The following is a 23,248-nucleotide window of genomic DNA, read 5'->3' as shown; positions in this document are numbered from 1 at the left end:
AAACATAGATACATGTGTGGATACATAGACAAAACAATGTCCCTCGCAAGCCTCTAGTTGGCTAGCTAGTTATCAATGATAGTCAAGGTTTTCTGACTATGTGCAATTGTTTTCACTTGATACCTGGATCACATCATTAGGAGAATCATGTGATGGACTAGACCCAAACTATGAACATAGCATATTGATCGTGTCGTTTTATTGCTATTGTTTTTTGCGTGTCAAGTATTTGTTCCTATGACCATGAGATCATATAACTCACTGGCACTAGAGGAATACCTTGTGCGCATCAAACGTCACAACGTAACTGGCTGACTATAAAGGTGTTGTACAGGTATCTCCGAAGGTGTCCGTTGAGTTAGTATGGATCAAGACTGGGATTTGTCACTCCGTGTGACGGAGAGGTATCTCGGGGCCCACTCGGTAATACAACATCACACACAAGCCTTGCAAGCAATGTGACTAAGTGTAAGTCACGGGATCTTGTATTACGGAACAAGAAAAGAGACTTGTCGGTAACGAGATTGAAATAGGTATGCAGATACCGACGATCAAATCTCGGACAAGTAACATACCGAAGGACAAAGGGAATGACGTACGGGATTATATGAATCCTTGACAGTGAGGTTCAACCGATAAGATCTTCGGAGAATATGTAGGATCCAATATGGGTATCCAGGTCCCGCTATTGGATATTGACCGAGGAGTACCTTGGGGCATGTCTACATAGTTCTCGAACCCGCGGGGTCTGCACACTTAAGGTTCGATGATGTTTTAGTATAGTTGAGTTATATGTGTGGTTACCAAATGTTGTTTGGAGTCCCGGATGAGATCACTAATGTCATGAGGGTTTTCAGAATGGTCGGGAAACAAAGATTGATATATAGGATGACTTCATTTGGTTACCGGAAGGTTTTCGGGCATTACCGGGAATGTACGGGGAGTGTCGAATGGGTTCCGGAAGTTCACCGGGAGGGGGGCAACCCTCCCGGGGGAAGCCCAAAGGACCTAGGGGTGGCGCACCAGCCCTTGGTGGGCTAGTGGAAGAGCCCAAGAGGGCCTATGCACCCAGGAAAGAAAAATCAAAGAGAAAGAAAAAAAGAGGTGGGAAGGAAGAGAAGCACTCCACTTTCCAATCTTAGTTGGACTAGGATTGGAGTAGGACTCCTCCTCCTCCCTGGCTGGCGCACCCTTGAGGGCTTGGCCCTGAAGGAAAGCCTCCTACCCCTCCCTCCTATATATAGTGGTGATTTAGGGCTGATTTGAGACAACTTTTGCCACGTGCAACTCTTATCTAAACACCGTAGTTTTACCTCTAGATCGTATTTCTGCGGAGCTCGGGCGGAACCCTGCAGGAGTAGATCCTTCACCACCACCAGAGCACCGTCACGCTGCCGGAAAACTCATCTACTTCTCCGTCTTGCTTGCGGGATCAAGAAGGCCGAGATCCTCATCGAGCTGTACGTGTGCTGAACGCGGAGGTGCCGTCCGTTCGGCACTAGGTCGGAGCAGATCATGGGACGGATCACGGGATGGTTCGTGGGACGGTTCGCGGGGCGGATCGCGGGACGTGAGGACGTTCCACTACATCAACCGCGTTTCTTAACGCTTCGTGCTGTGCGATCTGCAAGGGTACGTAGATCCAAATCTCCTCTCGTAGATGGACATCACCATGATAGGTCTTCGTGCGCGTAGGAAATTTTTTGTTTCCCATGCGACGTTCCCCAACAGTGGCATCATGAGCTAGGTTCATGCGTAGATGTTATCTCGAGTTCAACACAAAGGGTTTTGTGGACGGTGATGTTCAATTTGCTGCCCTCCTTTGTCTTTTCTCGATTCGGCGGTGTTGTTGGATTGAAGCGGCCCGGACCGACATTATTCGTACGCTTACAATAGACTGGTTTCATCGATTGACATGCAAACTCATTGCATAAAGATGACTGGAGGGTGTCAATTTCTTCAACTTTAGTTGAATTGGTTTTGACCAAGGCGGTCCTTGGAGAGGTTAAATAGAAATTTGCATATCTCCTTTGTGGTTTGTGCGTAAGTAAGATGCGATCATACTACATGCCCATAGCAGCCACGTAAAACATGCAACAACAAATTAGAGGACGTCTAACTTGTTTTTGCAGGGTATGTATGTGATATGATATGGCCAATTACGTGATGTGATATATTGGATGTATGAGATGATCATGTTGTAATATTTAATATCGACTTCCATGTCGATGGTACGGCAACCGGCAGGAGCCATAGGGTTGTCTTTAAACTAAAGTTTGTGTTTGCAGATGCATTTACTATATTGCTAGGATGTAGCTTTAGTAGGAATAGCATAAGTAGAATGAAAACCTCGATGGCGACACGCTGATGGAGATCATGGTGTGGCGCTGGTGACAAGAAGATCGTGTCGGTGCTTTGGTGATGGAGATCAAGAAGCACATGATGATGGCCATATCATGTCACTTATAAATTGCATGTGATGTTAATCCTTTTATGCACCTTATTTTGCTTAGAACAACGGTAGCATTATGAGGTGATATCTCACTAAAATTTCAAGACGATTGTGTTCTCCCCGAGTGTGCACCATTGGTACAGTTCATCGTTTCGAGACACCACATGATGATCGGGTGTGATAGACTCAACGTTCACATACAACGGGTGCCAAACGGTTGGACACACAGAACACTCGGGTTAAGATTGACGAGCCTAGCATGTGCAGACATGGCCTCGGTACAGATGAGACCGGAAGGTCGAGCATGAATCGTATAGTTGATATGATTAGCATAGAGATGCTTACCACTGAATCTATTCTCAACTCGCGTGCTGATCGGACTTGAGTTAGTGAATTTGGATCATGTACCACTCAAATTACAAGAGAGACGTGCTTTTTGAGTGGGAGTTTAGCAAGTAATTTGATTTGTTAAACTCTAATTATCTTGAACATAGTCTAAGTCCACTTTGAAAATATTTGTGTTGTGGATCAATGGCTCACGTGACAGTCACCCTGAATTTCAATACGTTCCTAGAGAAACCTAAGTTGAAAGATGATGGAAGCAACTTTGTAGATTGGGCTCGTAATCTTAAGTTGCTCCTGCAAGCTGGGAAGAAGGATTATGTCCTTAATGCTGCGCTAGGAGATGAACCACCCGCCAATGTTGACCAAGATGTTAAGAACGTTTGGTTAACACGCAAGGAGGACTACTCAGTAGTTCAATGTGCAGTTTTGTATGGCTTAGAACCGGGACTTCAACGTTGCTTTGAGCGTCATGGAGCATTTGAGATGTTCCAGGAGTTGAAGTTTATCTTTCAGAAGAACACCCAGATCGAGAGGTATGAGACCTCCGATAAATTCTATGCTTGCAAGATGTAGGAGAATTCGTCTGTCAGTGAACATGTGCTCAAAATGTCTGGGTACTCAAACCGTCTAGGTAAGCTAGGGATTGAACTCCCGCAATAGGCTATCACTGATAGAATTCTTCAATCACTGCCACCAAGCTACAAGAGCTTTGTGTTGAACTATAACATGCAAGGGATGAACAAGTCACCCGGCGAGTTATTCGCGATGCTGAAAGTCGCAGAGTCAGAACTCTGTAAAGAGAATCAAGTGTTGGTGGTGAATAAGACCACTAGTTTCAAGAGAAACGACAAAGGAAAGAAGGGTAATTCTAAGAAGAGCGGCAAGCCTGTTTCCAATCCGACGAAGAAACCCAAAGATGGACCTAACCCTGAAACGGAGTGTTATTATTGCAAGGGTATGGGTCACTGGAAGCGACTGCCCCAATTATCTGGCTGATAAGAAGGCGGCCAAGGAAAAATCAGGTATATTCGATATACATGTTATTGATGTGTACTTAACCAGCTCTCGTAGTAGTGCCTGGGTATTCGATACCGGTTTTGTTGCTCATATTTGCAACTCGAAACAAGAACTGTGGAATAAGCGAAGGCTAGCGAAAGATGAAGTGACGAATATGTAGGATCCAATATGGCCATCCAGGTCCGCTATTGGATATTGACGGAGGAGTACCTCGGAGCATGTCTACATAGTTCTCGAACCCGCAGGGTACGCACACTTAAGGTTCGATGATGTTTTACTATAGTTGAGTTATATGTGTGGTTACCGAATTTTTTTCGGAGCCCGGATGAGATCACTGACATCATGAGGGTTTCCGGAATGGTCGGGAAACGAAGATTGATATATAGGATGACTTCATTTGGTTACCGGAAGGTTTTCGGGCATTACCGGAAATGTACCGGGAGTGACGAATGGGTTCCGAAAGTTCACTGGGAGGGGGGCAACCCTCTCGGGGGAAGCACAAAGACCCTAGGGCTGGCGCACCAGCCCTTGGTGGGCTGGTGGTACAGACCAAGAGGGCCTATGCGCCAAGGAAAGAAAAACCAAAGAGAAAGAAAAAAAAGAGGTGGGAAGGAAGAGAAGGACTCCACTTTCCAATCCTAGTTGGACTAGGATTGGAGTAGGACTTCTCCTCCTCCCTGGCCGGCGCACCCTTGAGGGTTGGCCCACAAGGCAAGCCTCCTCCCCCTCCCTCCTATAAATAGTGGTGATTTAGGACTGATTTGAGACAACTTTTGCCACGTGCAACTCAAATCTAGACACCATAGTCGTACCTCTAGATCGTATTTATGCGGAGCTCAGGCGGAGCCCTTTAGGAGTAGATCCTTCACCACCACTGGAGCGTTGTCACGCTGCCAGAGAACTCATCTACTTCTCCATCTTGCTTGCTGGATCAAGAAGGCCAAGATCATCATCGATTTGTATGTGTGCTGAACGCGGAGGTGCCGTCCGTTCGGCACTAGATCGGAGCGGATCGTGGGACGGATCGCGGGACGGTTCGTGGGACGGTTTGCGGGGCGGATCGAGGGACGTGAGGACGTTCCACTACATCAACCGCGTTTCTTAACACTTCCTGATGTGCAATCTACAAGGGTACGTAGATCCAAATCTCCTCTCGTATATGGACAACACCATGATAGGTCTTCGTGCGCGTAGGAAATTTTTTGTTTCCCATGCGACGTTCCCCAACACTACAACCATTTGAGTTAGTTGGGAGTTGATCTTCCACCTGAGATGGTCACTCACGGAGTTCTTCAGTAACTGCCACCTGGCTACAAGATCTTAGTGATGAACTATAATATGCAAGGGGTGAACAAGTCACTCTCCGAGATATTAGCGATGCTGAAAGTAACGGAAGTGGAAATAAAAAAGGAGCATCAAGTGTTGGTGATGAATAAAACCACTAGTTTCAAGAACGGAAAGGGAAAGAAGAAAGGAAACTTCAAGAAGAGCGGCAAGCCTGTTGCCTCTCCCGTGAAGAAATCCAAGGATGGCCCCAAGCCTGAGACTGAGTGCTAATTCTATTGCAAGGGAACTAACCACTAGAAGCAGAATTACCCGAAGTATGTGGCTGCTAAGAAGGCTGGCAACGTCAACAAAGGTATATTTGATATACATGTTATTGGTGTGCACCTTACTAGCTCCCATAGTAGTGCGTGGGTATTTGATACCAGTTCGGTTGCTCATATTTGTAACTCAAAACAGGAATAAGCAGAGACTAGCAAATGACAAAGTCACGATGCGCGTGGGAAATGGTTCCAAGGTTGATGTGATCTCCGTCGGCACGCTCGCTCTTCGATTACTATCAGGGTTAGTTATGAACCTAAATTATTGTTGTTTGGTGCCTGCGTTGAGCATGAACATTATATCTGGATCTTGTTTAAGGCGAGATGGTTACTCATTTAAATCAGATAATAATGGTTGTTCTATTTGTATGAGTAATAAATTTTGTGGTCATGCACCCAATGTGAATGATTTGTGCTTGTTTAATCTTGATAGTAATGATACACATATTTATAACATTGATGCCAAAAGATGTAGAGTTAATATTGATAGTACCACTTTCTTGTGGCACTGCCGCTTAGGTCATATTAGTGTAAAACACATGAAGAAGCTCCATGCTGATGGACTTTTGGAGTCACTTGATTTTGAATCACTTGACACATGTGAACCATGCCTCATGGGCAACATGACTAAAACCATGTTTTCCGGTACAATGGAACGGCAAGTGACTTGTCAGAGATCATACATACGGATGTGTGCAGTCCAATGAGTGTTGAAGCGCGCGGTGGACATTGTTATTTTTAACCTTCATCGATGATTTGAGTAGATATGGATATATTTACTTAATGAAACACAAGTCTGAAACATTTGGGAAGTTCAAGCAATTTCAGAGCGAAGTAGAGAATCATGATAACAAGAAGATTAAGTTCTTGCGATCTGATCGAGGAGGAGAATATGTGAGTTATGAGTTTGGTATGCACTTAAGACAATGTGGAATTGTTTCACACCTCATGCCACCTCGAACACCAGATTGTAATGGTGTATCCGAACGTCGTAATCTTACCTTATTAGATATGGTATGTTCTATGATGTCTGCTATGGATTTGCCACTATCATTGTGGGGTTCTGCATTAGAGACAACCGCATTCACTTTAAATAGTGCACCATCTAAGTTCGATGAGACGACACGGTATGAATTATGGTTTGGCAAGAAATCTAATAAGCTGTCGTTTCTTAAAGTTTGGGGATGCGACGCTAATGTTAAAAGGCTTCAGCTGGATAAGCTCAAACCCAGAGCGGATAAGTGTGTTTTCATAGGATACCCAAAGGAAACAGTTGGGTATACCTTCTATCTCAGATCCGAGGGTAAATTGTTTGTTGCTAAGAACGGGTCCTTTCTGAAGAAAGAGTTTTTTCTCGAAAGAACTGATTGGGAGGGTGGTGGAACTTGATGAGGTTAATGTACCGTCACTTCAACCAGAGAGTAGGAGGGCGGAGGAAGATGATCATGTGGCGGCAACACCAGTTGAAGAGGAAGCTAATGATGGTGATCATGAAGCTTCATATCAAGTTACTACCAAACCTCGTAGGTCGACAAGGACGTGTACTGCTCCTAATTGGTACAGTAATCCTGTCTTAGAGGTCATCTTGTTGGACAACAATGAACCTACAAGCTATGGAGATACGATGGTGGGCCCAAATTCCAACAAATGGCCAGAGGCCCCGAAATCCAAAATAGGATCCATGTATGAAAACAAAGTGTGGACTTTGGAAGTATTACCTCAAGGTCGAAAGGATATTCAGAAGAAATGGATCTTTAAGAGGAAGACAGACCCAAACGGTAATTTTACCATCTATAAAGCTTGAATTGTGGCGAAGGGGTTTTCACAAGTTCAAGGAGTTGACTATGATGATACTTTCTCACACATAGCGATGCATAAGTCCGTCAGAATCTTGCTAGCAATAGCTGCATTTTTCGATTATGAAATCTGGTAGATGGGTGTCAAAAAAACATTCCTTAATGGTTTTCTTAAATAAGAGTTGTATATGATGCAACCGAAAGGTTTTGTCGTTCCAGAGAATGCTGACAAAATATGCAATCTCTAGTGATCCATTTATGAACTGGTGGAGGCATCTCAGAGCAAGAATCTTCACTTTAATGAGGTGATCAAAGCATTTGGGTTTATACAAGTTTATGGGGATTCTTGTATTTACAAGAAAGTGTGTGGGATCTCTATAGCATTTCTAATATTATATGTGGATGACATATTGTTGATTCGAAATAATATAGAACTTTTGGAAAGCGTGAAGATATATTTGAACAATAGTTTTTCAATGAAGGACCTCTGAGAAGATGCTTACATATTAGGCATCATGATCCATAGAGATAGATCGAGATGCTTAATTGGACTTTCACAAAGCACATACCTTGATAAGGTTTTCAAAAAGTTCAAGATGGATCAGTCCAAGAAGAGGTTCTTGCCTGTCCTACAAGGTGTTAACTTGATTCAAACTCAAAGCCCAGCGACTATAGGTGATAGGGAGAAGATGAGTGTCATGCCCTATGCTTGAGCCATAGGTTCTATTGTGTATGTGATGTTATGCACAAGACCAGATGTCAGCCTTGCGATAAGTATAGCCGGAATGTTTCAAAGTGATCCATGAGTGGAACACTGGACAATGCTCAAGAATATCCTTAAGTACCTAAAAATTACTAGGGAGATATTTCTCGTTTATGGAGGTGGTCAAGAGCTCGTTGTAAAGGTTACATTGATGCTAGCTTTGACACAGATCCAGATAACTCTAAGTCTCAAACCAAATACGTATTTATTTTAAATGGTGGAGTGGTAAGCTGGTGCAGTTTCCAAGAAAATCATGGTAGCTGATTCTAGATGTGAAACGGAGTACATAGCTGCTTCAGAAGCAGCAAAGGAAGGTGTCTCGATGAAGCAGTTCATGACGTATCTTGGAGTTCTGCCCAGTGCGCTAGATCCAATGACCCTATTTTGTGACAACACTCGTGCCATTCGTCTAGCCAAGGAACCGAGGTTTCACAAAAGGACCAGACACATAAAGCGTTGCTTCAATTCGATTCACAATTATATCAAGGAGGAAGACATAAAATTTGCAAAGTACATACAGATGTGAATGTTGCAGATCCATTGACTAAACCTCTTCCATGAGAAAAACATGACCATCACCAGAACTCTATGGGTGTTACATTCATTATCATGTAATACTAGATTGTTGACTCTAGTGTAAGTGTGTGATAGCCCGAGGCCGACGCTCCAGAAGATTCCCCTTTTATTCCGTTTTCGCGTGTGGTTCGGTTGCATGTCGCATTCATCATCGGATCATTCGCATCATCCACATTGCATCGGCAGCGCGTGGCGTCAGTTTTCAAAACTTGCATCCGTTATTAGTTGCTGGTTCTCACCTTTCTGTTCGTAGAACGCTTCGAGACCAACCACACACGCACGCGCCCGCGGTATCGATAAAATAATGTTTTTAAAAGTGTGTATAAAATATTCTCGGTTTGAGATGGAACTTGGTGTGCGGTCTTACTTAGATGTAGTTCGAGTGCCTGCCAATTTTTGTCGCAATCGGAGTTCGTTTGATACCCGAACGGTCGTCCGTAGCGGCACCGTCTTCGGTATTTCATCAGAAGTTTTTTTGGTGTTTTAAAATATCATGTCGGGCTGCCAAACCCCTCTCTTCTCTTAACCCGTCTTGGTTTCCACATCCCGTCTAGCCCATCTATTCCATTCCCGCATCCGTAGTCATCCGACCGCGATCCCGTGGTCGAAATCGGAAGTGGATTCGGGTAACCCTAGCCCCATTTCCTATTTAATCTTCCCCTCCTCTCTAATTTTGGTCAGCCACCCTCTCCACCTCGAAATTTGTGCCAGCCACCACCACATTCTCCACCTTATCCCTTCAGATCCGAACTGAGCGATCTAGATCGTCGGATCAGAGATCCAACGGCCCAGATCCGCCCCATGCCAAAAATCAGCTCCTCCCGAGCTCCTCCTCGTCTCCCGAGCAGCCCGAGCTCATCCCGCCGTCGGCCAGCGCGCCACCTCGTCGGAGTTGCCGGAGCAGAGCTCCGCCGAACCCCCTCTCCCTTCCCTTTCCTTTCCCTTCTTCCTTCCTTCTCGTTCATCACTTGTTTTCTCTCTCTCTCTCTGCGCAGGTACCAAGTAGCCATGGTCGGTCGCCGACTCTGGGGACTCGCCGGAGCCGAGCCGCTCCTCCTCCCGGCCAGATCCGGCTGCCCCATCACTGGATCCGCCGGATCCCGCACCCCTCCGCGCCTCCCCGCTGCCGCCGGCTAGATCAGATCAGGGCGGAGTCCCGCTTCCCAGCAGCCAGCGTGTGGGCCAGGCCCAGCCACGAGGCTGCGGCCCAGCCGCACCTGCACTCCAACCTCTAGAGCCGGCCTGCCTCCCTTCGCCCTCCTCTTCGACCTGGGCTCAACCCATCAAGGTGAGCCTCTAGTTTCCCTAATCCTCGCCCTAGGCGCATTTTGCTATCCTGCGGCATGATGTGGTTTCGGCCCGATAGTAGATTAAGCCCGTGCTGGTTTTTTTCGTGTGCGATTTAATCCAAATTTTAGAAAATGCATATATTTTTAAACAAGCGTAGTTTCTAATCCATGCATCGTATTAGAGTGATTAAATATGTAAATTGACGAGAATTTTGCGTAGATTAATATTTTCCAACTCTAATGCATATCTAAAATTGTTAACCTTGTTGGTTACCTCGTTTTGCGTGTCATGCCGTGCTAGAACGGTTTAGGTCGTAATTAGAGATCCGTAGCTCCGTTGGAGATGATCTATATATGTAAATCGAGTAGAACGACATGTAGAATCACATGCTCCACTTTGTTTCGATGTTTAACAAACATAACATGTGATTAGTAAAAATATGGACAAAATTAGAATTTATCGTGTGGGGCCATTTCAGAGATGCTATATGTCGTTTCCGGCCTCATTTAAAATGCCTAGATAGGTAGATTATTTGTGCTTCACCCCTTGCCATGTTTAGCAACATTTAATATTGTTGAGTACCTAAACGGGAGCGAACTAAATAATTAAACGTGGAGTTTCGTCGATATGCAACTCGCTGCATATCGAGCTTCACTTAATGTGTAGCGTTTGCGTGATGTGAATTGCCATGCCATACCTTGCATAATTTTAACAGGACATGTATCATATTAGGTTGTGCATCATATCGTGCATGTGTCGTGGTGTTATCGTGTGTTGATTCTTGTTTCCGGTTTGCTTCGTCTCAATAGAGTTTCGACCGCTTCGGAGCGTGAGGATCCGTTTGACAACGTTGGTTTTCTCCTTCATAGAGTCATTCTTCTTCCAAGCGGGATCTTAGGCAAGATGATTATTTGCCTAGATACCATTACTACCATTGCCATGCTAGTTGTTTCGTTTATATCATTATGTCTCGCTGCCTACCACCTGTTAAATATCATCCTCTCAACATTGCCATGAAACCTTCAACCTTTTCACAACCTAGCAAACCACTGATTGGCTATATTACCGCTTGCTTAACCATGTGTTAGCGTTGCTAGTTGTAGGTGCAGTTGCTTCCATGTGATTACATGGGTTCCTTGTTATATCACCATATAATTGTTGGGGAACGTCGCATGGGAAATAAAAAATTTCCTACGCGCACGAAGACCTATCATGGTGATGTCCATCTACGAGAGGGGATGAGTGATCTACGTACCCTTGTAGATCGTACAGCAGAAGCGTTTAGAGAACGCGGTTGATGTAGTGGAATGTCCTCACGTCCCTCGATCTGCCCCGCGAACAATCCCGCGATCAGTCCCATGATCTAGTACCGAACGGACGGCACCTCCGCGTTCAGCACACGTACATCTCGACGATGATCTCGGCCTTCTTGATCCAGCAAGAGAGACGGAGAGGTAGAAGAGTTTTCCGGCAGCGTGAAGGCGCTCCGGAGGTTGGTGATGATCTCGTCTCAGCAGGGCTCCGCCCGAGCTCCGCAGAAACGCGATCTAGAGGAAAAACTATGGAGGTATGTGGTCGGGCAGCCGTGAGAAAGTCGTCTCAAATCTGCCCTAAAAGCCCCATATATATAGGAGGAGGGAGGGGGACCTTGCCTTGGGGTCCAAGGGACCCTCAAGGGGTCGGCCGAGCCAAGGGGGGGAGGACTCCCCCCCCAAACCGAGTTGGACTTGGTTTGGTGGGAGGAGTCCCCCTCCCTTCCCACTTCCTCCCTCTTTTTTTTTCTTTTTCCTTTGATTTACTTCTCTTGGCGCATAGGCCCCCTTGGGGCTGTCCCACCAGCCCACTAAGGGCTGGTGTGTCTCCCCAAAGCCTATGGGCTTCCCCGAAGTGGGTTGCCCCCCCCCCCGGTGAACTCCCGGAACCCATTCGTCATTCCCGGTAACTCCGAAAACCTTCCGGTAATCAAATGAGGTCATCCTATATATCAATCTTCGTTTCCAGACCATTCCGGAAACCCTCGTGATGTCCGTGATCTCATCCGGGACTCCGAACAACATTCGGTGACCAACCATATAACTCAAATACGCATAAAACAACGTCGAACCTTAAGTGTGCAGACCCTGCGGGTTCGAGAACTATGTAGACATGACCCGAGAGACTCCTCGGTCAATATCCAATAGCGGGACCTGGATGCCCATATTGGATCCTACATATTCTACGAAGATCTTATCGTTTGAACCTCAGTGCCAAGGATTCGTATAATCCCGTATGTCATTCCCTTTGTCCTTCGGTATGTTACTTGCCCGAGATTCGATCGTCAGTATCTGCATACCTATTTCAATCTCGTTTACCGGAAAGTCTCTTTACTCGTTCCGTAATACAAGATCCCGCAACTTACACTAAGTTACATTGCTTGCAAGGCTTGTGTGTGATGTTGTATTACCGAGTGGGCCCCGAGATACCTCTCCGTCACACGGAGTGACAAATCCCAGTCTCGATCCATACTAACTCAACTAACACCTTCGGAGATACCTGTAGAGCATCTTTATAGTCACCCAGTTACGTTGCGACGTTTGATACACACAAAGCATTCCTCCGGTGTCAGTAAGTTATATGATCTCATGGTCATAGGAATAAATACTTGACACGCAGAAAACAGTAGCAACAAAATGACACGATCAACATGCTACGTCTATTAGTTTGGGTCTAGTCCATCACGTGATTCTCCCAATGACGTGATCCAGTTATCAAGCCACAACACCTTGTTCATAATCAGAAGACACTGACTATCATCGATCAACTGGCTAGCCAACTAGAAGCATGCTAGGGACGGTGTTTTGTCTATGTATCCACACATGTAAATGAGTCTTCATTCAATACAATTATAGCATGGATAATAAACTATTATCTTGATACAGGAATTATAATAATATCTATACATTTATTATTGCCTCTAGGGCATAATTCCAACAGTCTCCCACTTGCACTAGAGTCAATAATCTAGCCCTCACATCACCATGTGAATTACATTGTAATAAATCTAACACCCATACAGTTCTGGTGTCGATCATGTTTTGGCCGTGGAAGAGGTTTAGTCAGTGGGTCTGCTACATTCAGATCCGTGTGCACTTTGCATATATTTACGTCCTCCTCCTCGACGTAGTCGCGGATGAGGTTGAAGCGTCGTTTGATGTGTCTGGTCTTCTTGTGAAACCTTGGTTCCTTTGCTAAGGCAATGGCACCAGTGTTGTCACAGAACAAGGTTATTGGATCCAGTGCACTTGGCACCACTCCAAGATCCGTCATGAACTGCTTCATCCAGACACCCTCCTTAGCCGCCTCCGAGGCAGCCATGTACTCCGCTTCACATGTAGAATCTGCTACGACGCTTTTCTTGGAACTGCACCAGCTTACTGCACCCCCATTAAGAATAAATACGTATCCGGTTTGCGACTTAGAGTCGTCCGGATCTGTGTCAAAGCTTGCATCGACGTAACCTTTTACGGCGAGCTCTTCGTCACCTCCATACACGAGAAACATCTCCTTAGTCCTTTTCAGGTACTTCAGGATATTCTTGACCGCCGTCCAGTGATCCACTCCTGGATTACTCTGGAACCTACCTGCCATACTTATGGCCAGGCTAACATCTGGTCTAGTGCACAGCATTGCATACATGATAGAGCCTATGGCTGAAGCATAGGGGACGGAGCGCATATGCTCTCTATCTTCATCAGTTGCTGGGCACTGAGTCTTACTCAATCTCGTACCTTGTAACACTGGCAAGAACCCTTTCTTGGACTGTTCCATTTTTAAACTCTTCAAAACTTTATCAAGGTGTGTGCTTTGTGAAAGTCCTATCAGGCGCTTTGATCTATCCCTATAGATCTTAATGCCTAGAATGTAAGCAGCTTCTCCTAGGTCCTTCATAGAGAAACTTTTATTCAAGTAACCTTTTATGCTTTCCAAAAGCTCTACGTTGTTTCCAATCAGTAATATGTCATCCACATATAATATCAGAAACGCCACAGAGCTCCCACTCACTTTCTTGTAAATACAAGATTCTCCAACCACTTGTATAAACCCAAATGCTTTGATCACCTCATCAAAGCGTTTGTTCCAACTCCGAGATGCTTGCACCAGTCCATAAATGGATCGCTGAAGCTTGCACACCTTGTCAGCATTTTTAGGATCGACAAAACCTTCGGGTTGCATCATATACAACTCTTCCTTAAGAAAACCGTTAAGGAACGCCGTTTTGACATCCATCTGCCAGATTTCATAATCGAAAAATGCAGCTATTGCCAACATGATTCTGACGGACTTAAGCATCGCTACGGGTGAGAAGGTCTCATCGTAGTCAACTCCTGGAACTTGTGAAAAACCCTTTGCCACAAGTCGAGCTTTATAAACGGTCACATTACCGTCAGCGTCCGTCTTCTTCTTAAAGATCCATTTGTTCTGAATAGCCTTGCGGCCCTCAGGCAGTATCTCCAAAGACCACACTTTGTTCTCATACATGGATCCTATCTCGGATTTCATGGCTTCTAGCCATTTGTTGGAATCTGGGCCCACCATTGCTTCTTCATAATTTGCAGGTTCATTGTTGTCTAACAACATGATTGATAAGACGGGATTACCGTACCACTCTGGAGCAGCGCGTGACCTCGTCGACGTGCGTGGTTCAACAGAAACTTGAACTGGAGTTTCATGATCATCATTATTAACTTCCTCCTCAACCGGCGTCGCAACGACAGAGGTTTCCCCTTGCCCTGCGCCACCATCCAGAGGGATGAGAGGTTCGACAACCTCGTCAAGTTCTATCTTCCTCCCACTCAATTCTCTCGAGAGAAACTCCTTCTTGAGAAAAGTTCCGTTCTTAGCAACAAACACTTTGCCCTCGGATTTGAGATAGAAGGTGTACCCAACTGTCTCTTTTGGGTAACCAATGAAGACGCACTTTTCCGCTTTGGGTTCCAGCTTTTCAGGCTGAAGCTTTTTGACATAAGCATCACATCCCCAAACTTTAAGAAACGACAACTTTGGCCTTTTTCCATACCACAGTTCGTATGGTGTCGTCTCAACGGATTTCGATGGTGCCCTATTTAAAGTGAATGCAGCTGTTTCTAATGCATAACCCCAAAATGATAACGGCAAATCAGTAAGAGACATCATAGATCGCACCATCTCTAACAAAGTACGATTACGACGTTCGGACACACCATTACGCTGTGGTGTTCCAGGCGGTGTTAACTGCGAAACAATTCCGCATTGTCTTAAGTGAGTACCAAACTCGAAACTCAGATATTCACCCCCACGATCAGACCGTAGGAACTTGATCTTCTTGTTACGATGATTTTCCACTTCACTCTGAAATTGCTTGAACTTTTCAAATGTTTCAGACTTGTGCTTCATCAAGTAGACATAACCATATCTACTTAAATCGTCAGTGAAGGTGAGAAAATAACGATATCCGCCGCGTGCCTCCACGCTCATTGGACCACACACATCGGTATGTATGATTTCCAACAAGTCACTTGCACGCTCCATTGTTCCGGAGAACGGAGTCTTAGTCATCTTGCCCATGAGGCATGGTTCGCACGTGTCAAGTGAATCAAAGTCAAGTGACTCCAAAAGTCCATCAGCATGGAGTTTCTTCATGCGCTTTATACCAATATGACCCAAGCGGCAGTGCCACAAAAATATGGCGCTATCATTGTTTACTCTAACTCTTTTGGTCTCAATGTTATGTATATGCGTATTGCTATCAAGATTTAATATGAACAATCCTCTCACATTCGGTGCATGACCATAAAAGATGTTACTCATAGAAATAGAACAACCATTATTCTCAGACTTAAAAGAGTAACCGTCTCGCAATAAACAAGATCCAGATATAATGTTCATGCTCAACGCAGGCACTAAATAACAATGATTTAAGTTCAACACTAATCCCGATGGTAGTTGAAGTGACACTGTGCCGACGGCGATTGCATCAACCTTGGAACCGTTTCCTACGCGCATCGTCACTTCGTCTTTCGCCAGCCTTCGTCTATTCCGCAGTTCCTGCTTCGAGTTGCAAATGTGAGCAACAGAACCGGTATCGAATACCCAGGCACTACTACGAGAGCCGGTTAAGTACACATCAATAACATGTATATCAAATATACCTGATTTTTCTTTGCCCGCCTTCTTATCTGCCAGATACTTGGGGCAATTGCGCTTCCAGTGACCCATACCCTTGCAATAGAAGCACTCTGTTTCAGGCTTAGGTCCAGCCTTGGGTTTCTTCGACGGATTGGCAACAGGCTTGTCGCTCTTCTTCGAATTGCCCTTCTTGCCTTTGCCATTTCTCTTGAAACTAGTGGTCTTGCTCACCATCAACACTTGATGCTCTTTACGGAGTTCAGACTCTGCGACTTTCAGCATCGCAAACAACTCGCCGGGAGACTTGTTCATCCCTTGCATGTTGTAGTTCAACACAAAGCCTTTATAGCTTGGCGGCAGTGATTGAAGGATTCTGTCAGTGATAGCTTCTTGCGGGAGTTCAATCCCCAGTTCAGCTAGACGGTTTGAGTACCCAGACATTTTGAGCACATGTTCACTGACAGACGAGTTTTCCTCCATCTTGCAAGCATAGAATTTATCGGAGGTCTCATACCTCTCGATCCGGGCGTTCTTCTGAAAGATAAACTTCAACTCCTGGAACATCTCAAATGCTCCATGATGCTCAAAGTGACGTTGAAGTCCCGGTTCTAAGCCATACAAGACTGCACATTGAACTATTGAGTAGTCCTCCTTACGTGCTAACCAAGCGTTCTTAACATCCTGATCAGCCGTAGCGGGTGGTTCATCTCCTAGCGCAGCATTAAGGACATAATCCTTCTTTCCAGCTTGTAAGATTAGCTTAAGATTACGAGCCCAGTCTACAAAGTTGCTTCCATCATCTTTCAACTTAGCTTTCTGTAGGAACGTATTAAAATTCAGGATGACACTTGCGTGAGCCATGATCTACAACACAAATATATTCAAAGTGGACTTAGACTGTGTTCAAGACAATTAGAGTTCAACTTAATCAAATTATATGCTAAACTCCCACTCAAAAAGTACATCTCTCTAGTCATTTGAGTGGTTCATGATCCACTTACACTATCCCAAGTCCGATCATCACGTGAGTTGAGTATAGTTTCACTGGTAAGCATCCCTATGCTAATCATATCAACTATATGATTCATGATCGACCTTTCGGTCTCATGTGTTTCGAGGACATGTCTGCACATGCTAGGCTCGTCAAGCTTAACCCGAGTGTTCCGCGTGCGCAACTGTTTTGCACCCATTGTATGTGAACGTTGAGTCTATCACACCCGATCATCACGTGGTGTCTCGAAACAACGAACTGTAGCAACGGTGCACAGTCGGGGAGAACACAATTTCGTCTTGAAATTTTAGTGAGAGATCACCTCATAATGCTACCGTCGTTCTAAGCAAAATAAGGTGCATAAAAGGATTAACATCACATGCAATTCATAAGTGACATGATATGGCCATCATCTCGTGCTTCTTGATCTCCATCACCAAAGCACCGGCACGATCTTCTTGTCACCGGTGCCACACCATGATCATCCATCAACGTGTTGCCATCGGGGTTGTCGTGCTACTTATGCTATTACTACTAAAGCTACATCCTAGCAAAATAGTAAACGCATCTGCAAGCACAAACGTTAGTATAAAGACAACCCTATTGCTCCTGCCGGTTGTCGTACCATCGACATGCAAGTCGATATTTCTATTACAACATGATCATCTCATACATCCAATATATCACATCACATCGTTGGCCATATCACATCACAATCATACCCTGCAAAAACAAGTTAGACGTCCTCTAATTTTGTTGTTGCATGTTTTACGTGGTGACCAAGGGTATCTAGTAGGATCGCATCTTACTTACGCAAACACCACAACGGAGATATATGAGTTGCTATTTAACCTCATCCAAGGACCTCCTCGGTCAAATCCGATTCAACTAAAGTTGGAGAAACCGTCACTTGCCAGTCATCTTTGAGCAAAGGGGGTTACTCGTAACGATGAAACCAGTCTCTCGTAAGCGTACGAGTAATGTCGGTCCAAGCCGCTTCAATCCAACAATACCGCGGAATCAAGAAAAGACTAAGGAGGGCATCAGAACGCACATCACCGCCCACAAAACCTTTTGTGTTCTACTCGAGAAGACATCTACGCATGAACCTAGCTCATGATGCCACTGTTGGGGAACGTCGCATGGGAAATAAAAAATTTCCTACGCGCACGAAGACCTATCATGGTGATGTCCATCTACGAGAGGGGATGAGTGATCTACGTACCCTTGTAGATCGTACAGCAGAAGCGTTTAGAGAACGCGGTTGATGTAGTGGAACGTCCTCAAGTCCCTCGATCCGCCCCGCGAACAATCCCGCGATCAGTCCCACGATCTAGTACCGAACGTACGGCACCTCCGCGTTCAGCACACGTACAGCTCGACGATGATCTCGGCCTTCTTGATCCAGCAAGAGAGACGGAGAGGTAGAAGAGTTTTCCGGCAGAGTGACGGCGCTCCGGAGGTTGGTGATGATCTCGTCTCAGCAGGGCTCCGCCCGAGCTCCGCAGAAACGCGATCTAGAGGAAAAACTATGGAGGTATGTGGTCGGGCAGCCGTGAGAAAGTCGTCTCAAATCTGCCCTAAAAGCCCCATATATATAGGAGGAGGGAGGGGGACCTTGCCTTGGGGTCCAAGGGACCCTCAAGGGGTCGGCCGAGCCAAGGGGGGAGGACTCCCCCCCCAAACCGAGTTGGACTTGGTTTGGTGGGAGGAGTCCCCCTCCCTTCCCACTTCCTCCCTCTTTTTTTTTTCTTTTTCCTTTGATTTACTTCTCTTGGCGCATAGGCCCCCTTGGGGCTGTCCCACCAGCCCACTAAGGGCTGGTGTGTCTCCCCAAAGCCTATGGGCTTCCCCGGGGTGGGTTGCCCCCCCCCCCCCCCCGGTGAACTCCCGGAACCCATTCGTCATTCCCGGTACATTCCCGGTAACTCCGAAAACCTTCCGGTAATCAAATGAGGTCATCGTATATATCAATCTTCGTTTCCAAACCATTCCGGAAACCCTCGTGATGTCCGTGATCTCATCCGGGACTCCGAACAACATTCGGTAACCAACCATATAACTCAAATACGCATAAAACAACGTCGAACCTTAAGTGTGCAGACCCTGCGGGTTCGAGAACTATGTAGACATGACCCGAGAGACTCCTCGGTCAATATCCAATAGCGGGACCTGGATGCCCATATTGGATCCTACATATTCTACGAAGATCTTATCGTTTGAACCTCAGTGCCAAGGATTCGTATAATCCCGTATGTCATTCCCTTTGTCCTTCGGTATGTTACTTGCCCGAGATTCGATCGTCAGTATCCGCATACCTATTTCAATCTCGTTTACCGGCAAGTCTCTTTACTCGTTCCATAATACAAGATCCCGCAACTTACACTAAGTTACATTGCTTGCAAGGCTTGTGTGTGATGTTGTATTACCGAGTGGGCCCCGAGATACCTCTCCGTCACACGGAGTGACAAATCCCAGTCTCGATCCATACTAACTCAACTAACACCTTCGGAGATACCTGTAGAGCATCTTTATAGTCACCCAGTTACGTTGCAACGTTTGATACACACAAAGCATTCCTCCGGTGTCAGTGAGTTATATGATCTCATGGTCATAGGAATAAATACTTGACACGCAGAAAACAGTAGCAACAAAATGACACGATCAACATGCTACGTCTATTAGTTTGGGTCTAGTCCATCACGTGATTCTCCCAATGACGTGATCCAGTTATCAAGCAACAACACCTTGTTCATAATCAGAAGACACTGACTATCATCGATCAACTGGCTAGCCAACTAGAGGCATGCTAGGGACGGTGTTTTGTCTATGTATCCACACATGTAAATGAGTCTTCATTCAATACAATCATAGCATGGATAATAAACTATTATCTTGATACAGGAATTATAATAATAACTATACATTTATTATTGCCTCTAGGGCATAATTTCAACAATAATTGCTATTTAATTTAATGGACCTATATACTTGGTAAAAGGTGGAAGGCTCAGCCTTTCTAGCCTAGTGTTTTGTTCCACCTTTGCCCCCTTAGTTTCGGCTACTGGTGTTATATTAAAGCTGGTCTGGCAAGGCCCAACTTTGGTACTACATTTGCGTAATAACTAATAAATAGCATAGGGACCCACCGGCACCCGTGGATAAATAATCAACCCCCAGGCCAGTGCTCCTCATGAGTGTTGGTCCAAATTGGCAGACTACGTGGCCACCGCGGGGCAACCCGAGGTTTGGTTTTACTCCACCGTTGGGCGGCCTTGCTGGATTAGTTTTACCTTTGACAAAATATCTTGTGCATCGGGATTCCGGTGATGCTTTGGGTAATCTCAGAGTTGAGGTTTTCCACTAAGGATTCCGATGAGATCGCGAGTTCGTCATCGAGGATTTCTATGCGGCTTGTGGTAATTTGTGATGGACTAGTTGGAGCACCCCTGCAGGGATAAATCTTTCAGAAAGCCATGCCCGCGGTTATGTGGCAACGTGGAAACTTTGTTTAACATCCGGTTCTAGATAACTCGAAATAAGCTTAATTAAAATATGCCAACAGAGTATGTAACTGTGACCGTCTCTTTCGTGAGCTCCTTCTCCGATCAGGACACGACGGGGTTATGTCTGACGTAAGTAGGTGTTCAGGATCATTTAATTGATCATCATTAGCACACGTTCGTTAAGCATAGATCATCCCCCTCTTTATTCTGCTACTCGTAAGTTAGCCACTAAATAAATGCTTAGTCGCTTGCTGCAGCCTCACCAGTTAACCATCCCTCACCCATTAAGCTTTGCTAGTCTTGATACTTTTGGAAATGAGATTGCTGAGTCCCTGTGGCTCACAGATTACTACAACACCAGCTGCAGGTACAGGTAAAGTGATTAATACGTGAGCGCGATGATTGTTCATTTCGAGTTTCTTCTTCTTCATCATCGATCTAGGATGGGTTCGAGGCCGGCAGTGTGACAGCCCGATGCCGACGTTCCAGAAGATTCCCTTTCCTTTCTGTTTTCGTCGTGTGTCTGTTTTTTATTTTGTCGCATCATCATCGCATCATGCGCATCATCTGCATTGCATCGGCATCTCCGTTGCCGCCTGTTTTCAAAACTTGCATCCATTGTTAGTTGCCGGTTCTCGCCGTTGTCCGTTCTGAGCCCGACTGCACTCGCACGCGCCCGCGGCATCGTCGAAACCCTGTTTTAAAAGTGTGCGTAAAACTTTCTCTGATCGGGGTGAAACTTGGCATGCGGTCGTAATTAGTTCTAGCTAGGCCGTCTGTCGAATTTCGTCGCGATCGGAGACCGTCCGGTACCCGAACGGTCGACCGTAGCGGCACCGTATTCGGACTACCGTCGGACGTCTGTCGGTGTTCTAAAAATCGTTGTCGCGTCGCCCGTTCTCCCTCTCGTCTCCGGATATCCCCTCTACGCGGCTGCGTACCCATTCCCGCGTGCGGAATCGTCCGAATCCGACCGCACGGTTGGATCCGGAACGAAATTTCGCTAAACCTAGCCCCCCCCATTTGTCTATAAATAGATCCCGGGTGTTACTTTTAGATAGCCCCTCTCCTCCCACCTCGGGATCCGCGCCCCTAACCCTAATCCCACCTCTCTCGCTCCTCCCTTCAGCCTCCAGCCGTTGGGCCCGCGAAGCCCGCGTTGGGCCCGGCCAAGCCCGTCTGGGCCCGAGCTCCCCACAGCAGCAGCCCCGCCGAGCCGAGGCACAACCGCCGTTGCTCCCCTGCGCGCCGCCCCTGTGCGTCGCCGCCCAGACCGGCCGACAGCCGTAGCCGCCGCCTCCGGGCTTCAGCTCCTCGCGGTCCTCCGTCGCTGCGCGCAGCGCGTAGCTCCTGGCGCAGCCCGCCATGGCGAGCTCCCGAGCTACTGCCACCTCCGGTCGCCGTCCGCCAGCAGTTATGGGGACGCCGGCACGAGATCCGCCCAGCCCCGCGATGGATCCAACTCCCTGCGGCCAACCCGCCGGCCCCGAGTACCACCGGCGCCACCTGCTGCCGGCGATGTCCTCTGCTCGTCCACGAGCGCAGGGAGGACGACGAGCAGTTCGCCCGCTCGGGCTGCCCCGTCGCCTCGCCCGGCCCAGCAGGAGCTGCATCCGCTTGGGCCTTCCCCCCCCCCCCCCGCTGCGGCCCAGCTCCTCTGCAGCAGTCGGCCCAGCGCCCCACCTCCGTTCTGGGCCGAGCCCATCACGTGACTATTCCCCGCCCCCTGCGCTAGATAGTACATGGCGCCCATAGGATTCGGCCCGTTTTTTTTTTAGATTCCTGCGAATTTAATTATTTTCAGGAAAAATGCTAGATATTAAAACAACCATATTTTCTATTCCGTAAGTCGAATCACGATGAGTTGTATATGGTTTGGTGTAGAATTTCGCGTAGAATACGATTTTCAAACTTGCATAATTATTTGAGGTCGTTTAGCGTGCCGTATGCCTAGAAACACGTGCTGTCCTATTATGTTTCCGACCCGTATAATTTCTCGTGCGTGTCCGGACTGCCTGTATAATGTAGATTAAATGTCCACATTTTAGGAATCATTTTTGCATGTATTTTAGAGCGGTCAATTGTATTTTTACGTGTAGGGATTTGCCGGTAAGTTATTTTCCCGCGTATGGGTTATTTTTCTCGCATTTATGAGCGGCATTATTTTGTGTTGCAAACACCACATATTTTATATGTTTCCGGGGTAGAAAAATCCAATGGATTTTTCTGTGCAACTAGTTTTAGCTTTTGAGCAAATTAGTTCGCGAGATATTTTGCCATGTTGCCCTTTTGTTTAATTCGTAGGATTTATTCCGTGCCTCATTTGAATTAGTTGTCAACTAGGGAGTTCTTCTTCGATGTTTTGTTTAGCCCCTCATATTTTTGGTTGCAATAGAAATGCATGTTTATGTGTTGTTTTCTTGCTCTCAAGTTGCTAGAAATAGTGCTGATTTGGAGGATCTGAAATATTTCTAAGTCTGGGATCTGTTATTATTTTGTTGCTGTCTTGTCTTGCTTGCATCTTGTGATCTGTAGCTCTTTTGAGGTTGGTCCAATGGAGTTAGTTGTACCCCTTGTGTTTCTCTAGCATGCTGTTAAGTTTCATGCCATTTGGAGTCCTGTAGCTATAGGTTTTGCTGCTGTCAATATTGCTTCAGATCGAAAACTGCACTCTCATGAGGTGTAATTTTCACCAAGTCTGAAATAGTGCGTGAGATGCCATTTTGTGTCTTCTTTTCCTAGTGTTCCTTGCTGCCATGCTAGT

The sequence above is a fragment of the Hordeum vulgare genome, chromosome 7H, assembly GCF_904849725.1.
Source record: "Hordeum vulgare subsp. vulgare chromosome 7H, MorexV3_pseudomolecules_assembly, whole genome shotgun sequence".
Classification (NCBI taxonomy): Eukaryota; Viridiplantae; Streptophyta; class Magnoliopsida; order Poales; family Poaceae; genus Hordeum; species Hordeum vulgare.
Note: the sequence above shows the minus strand (reverse complement) of the source record.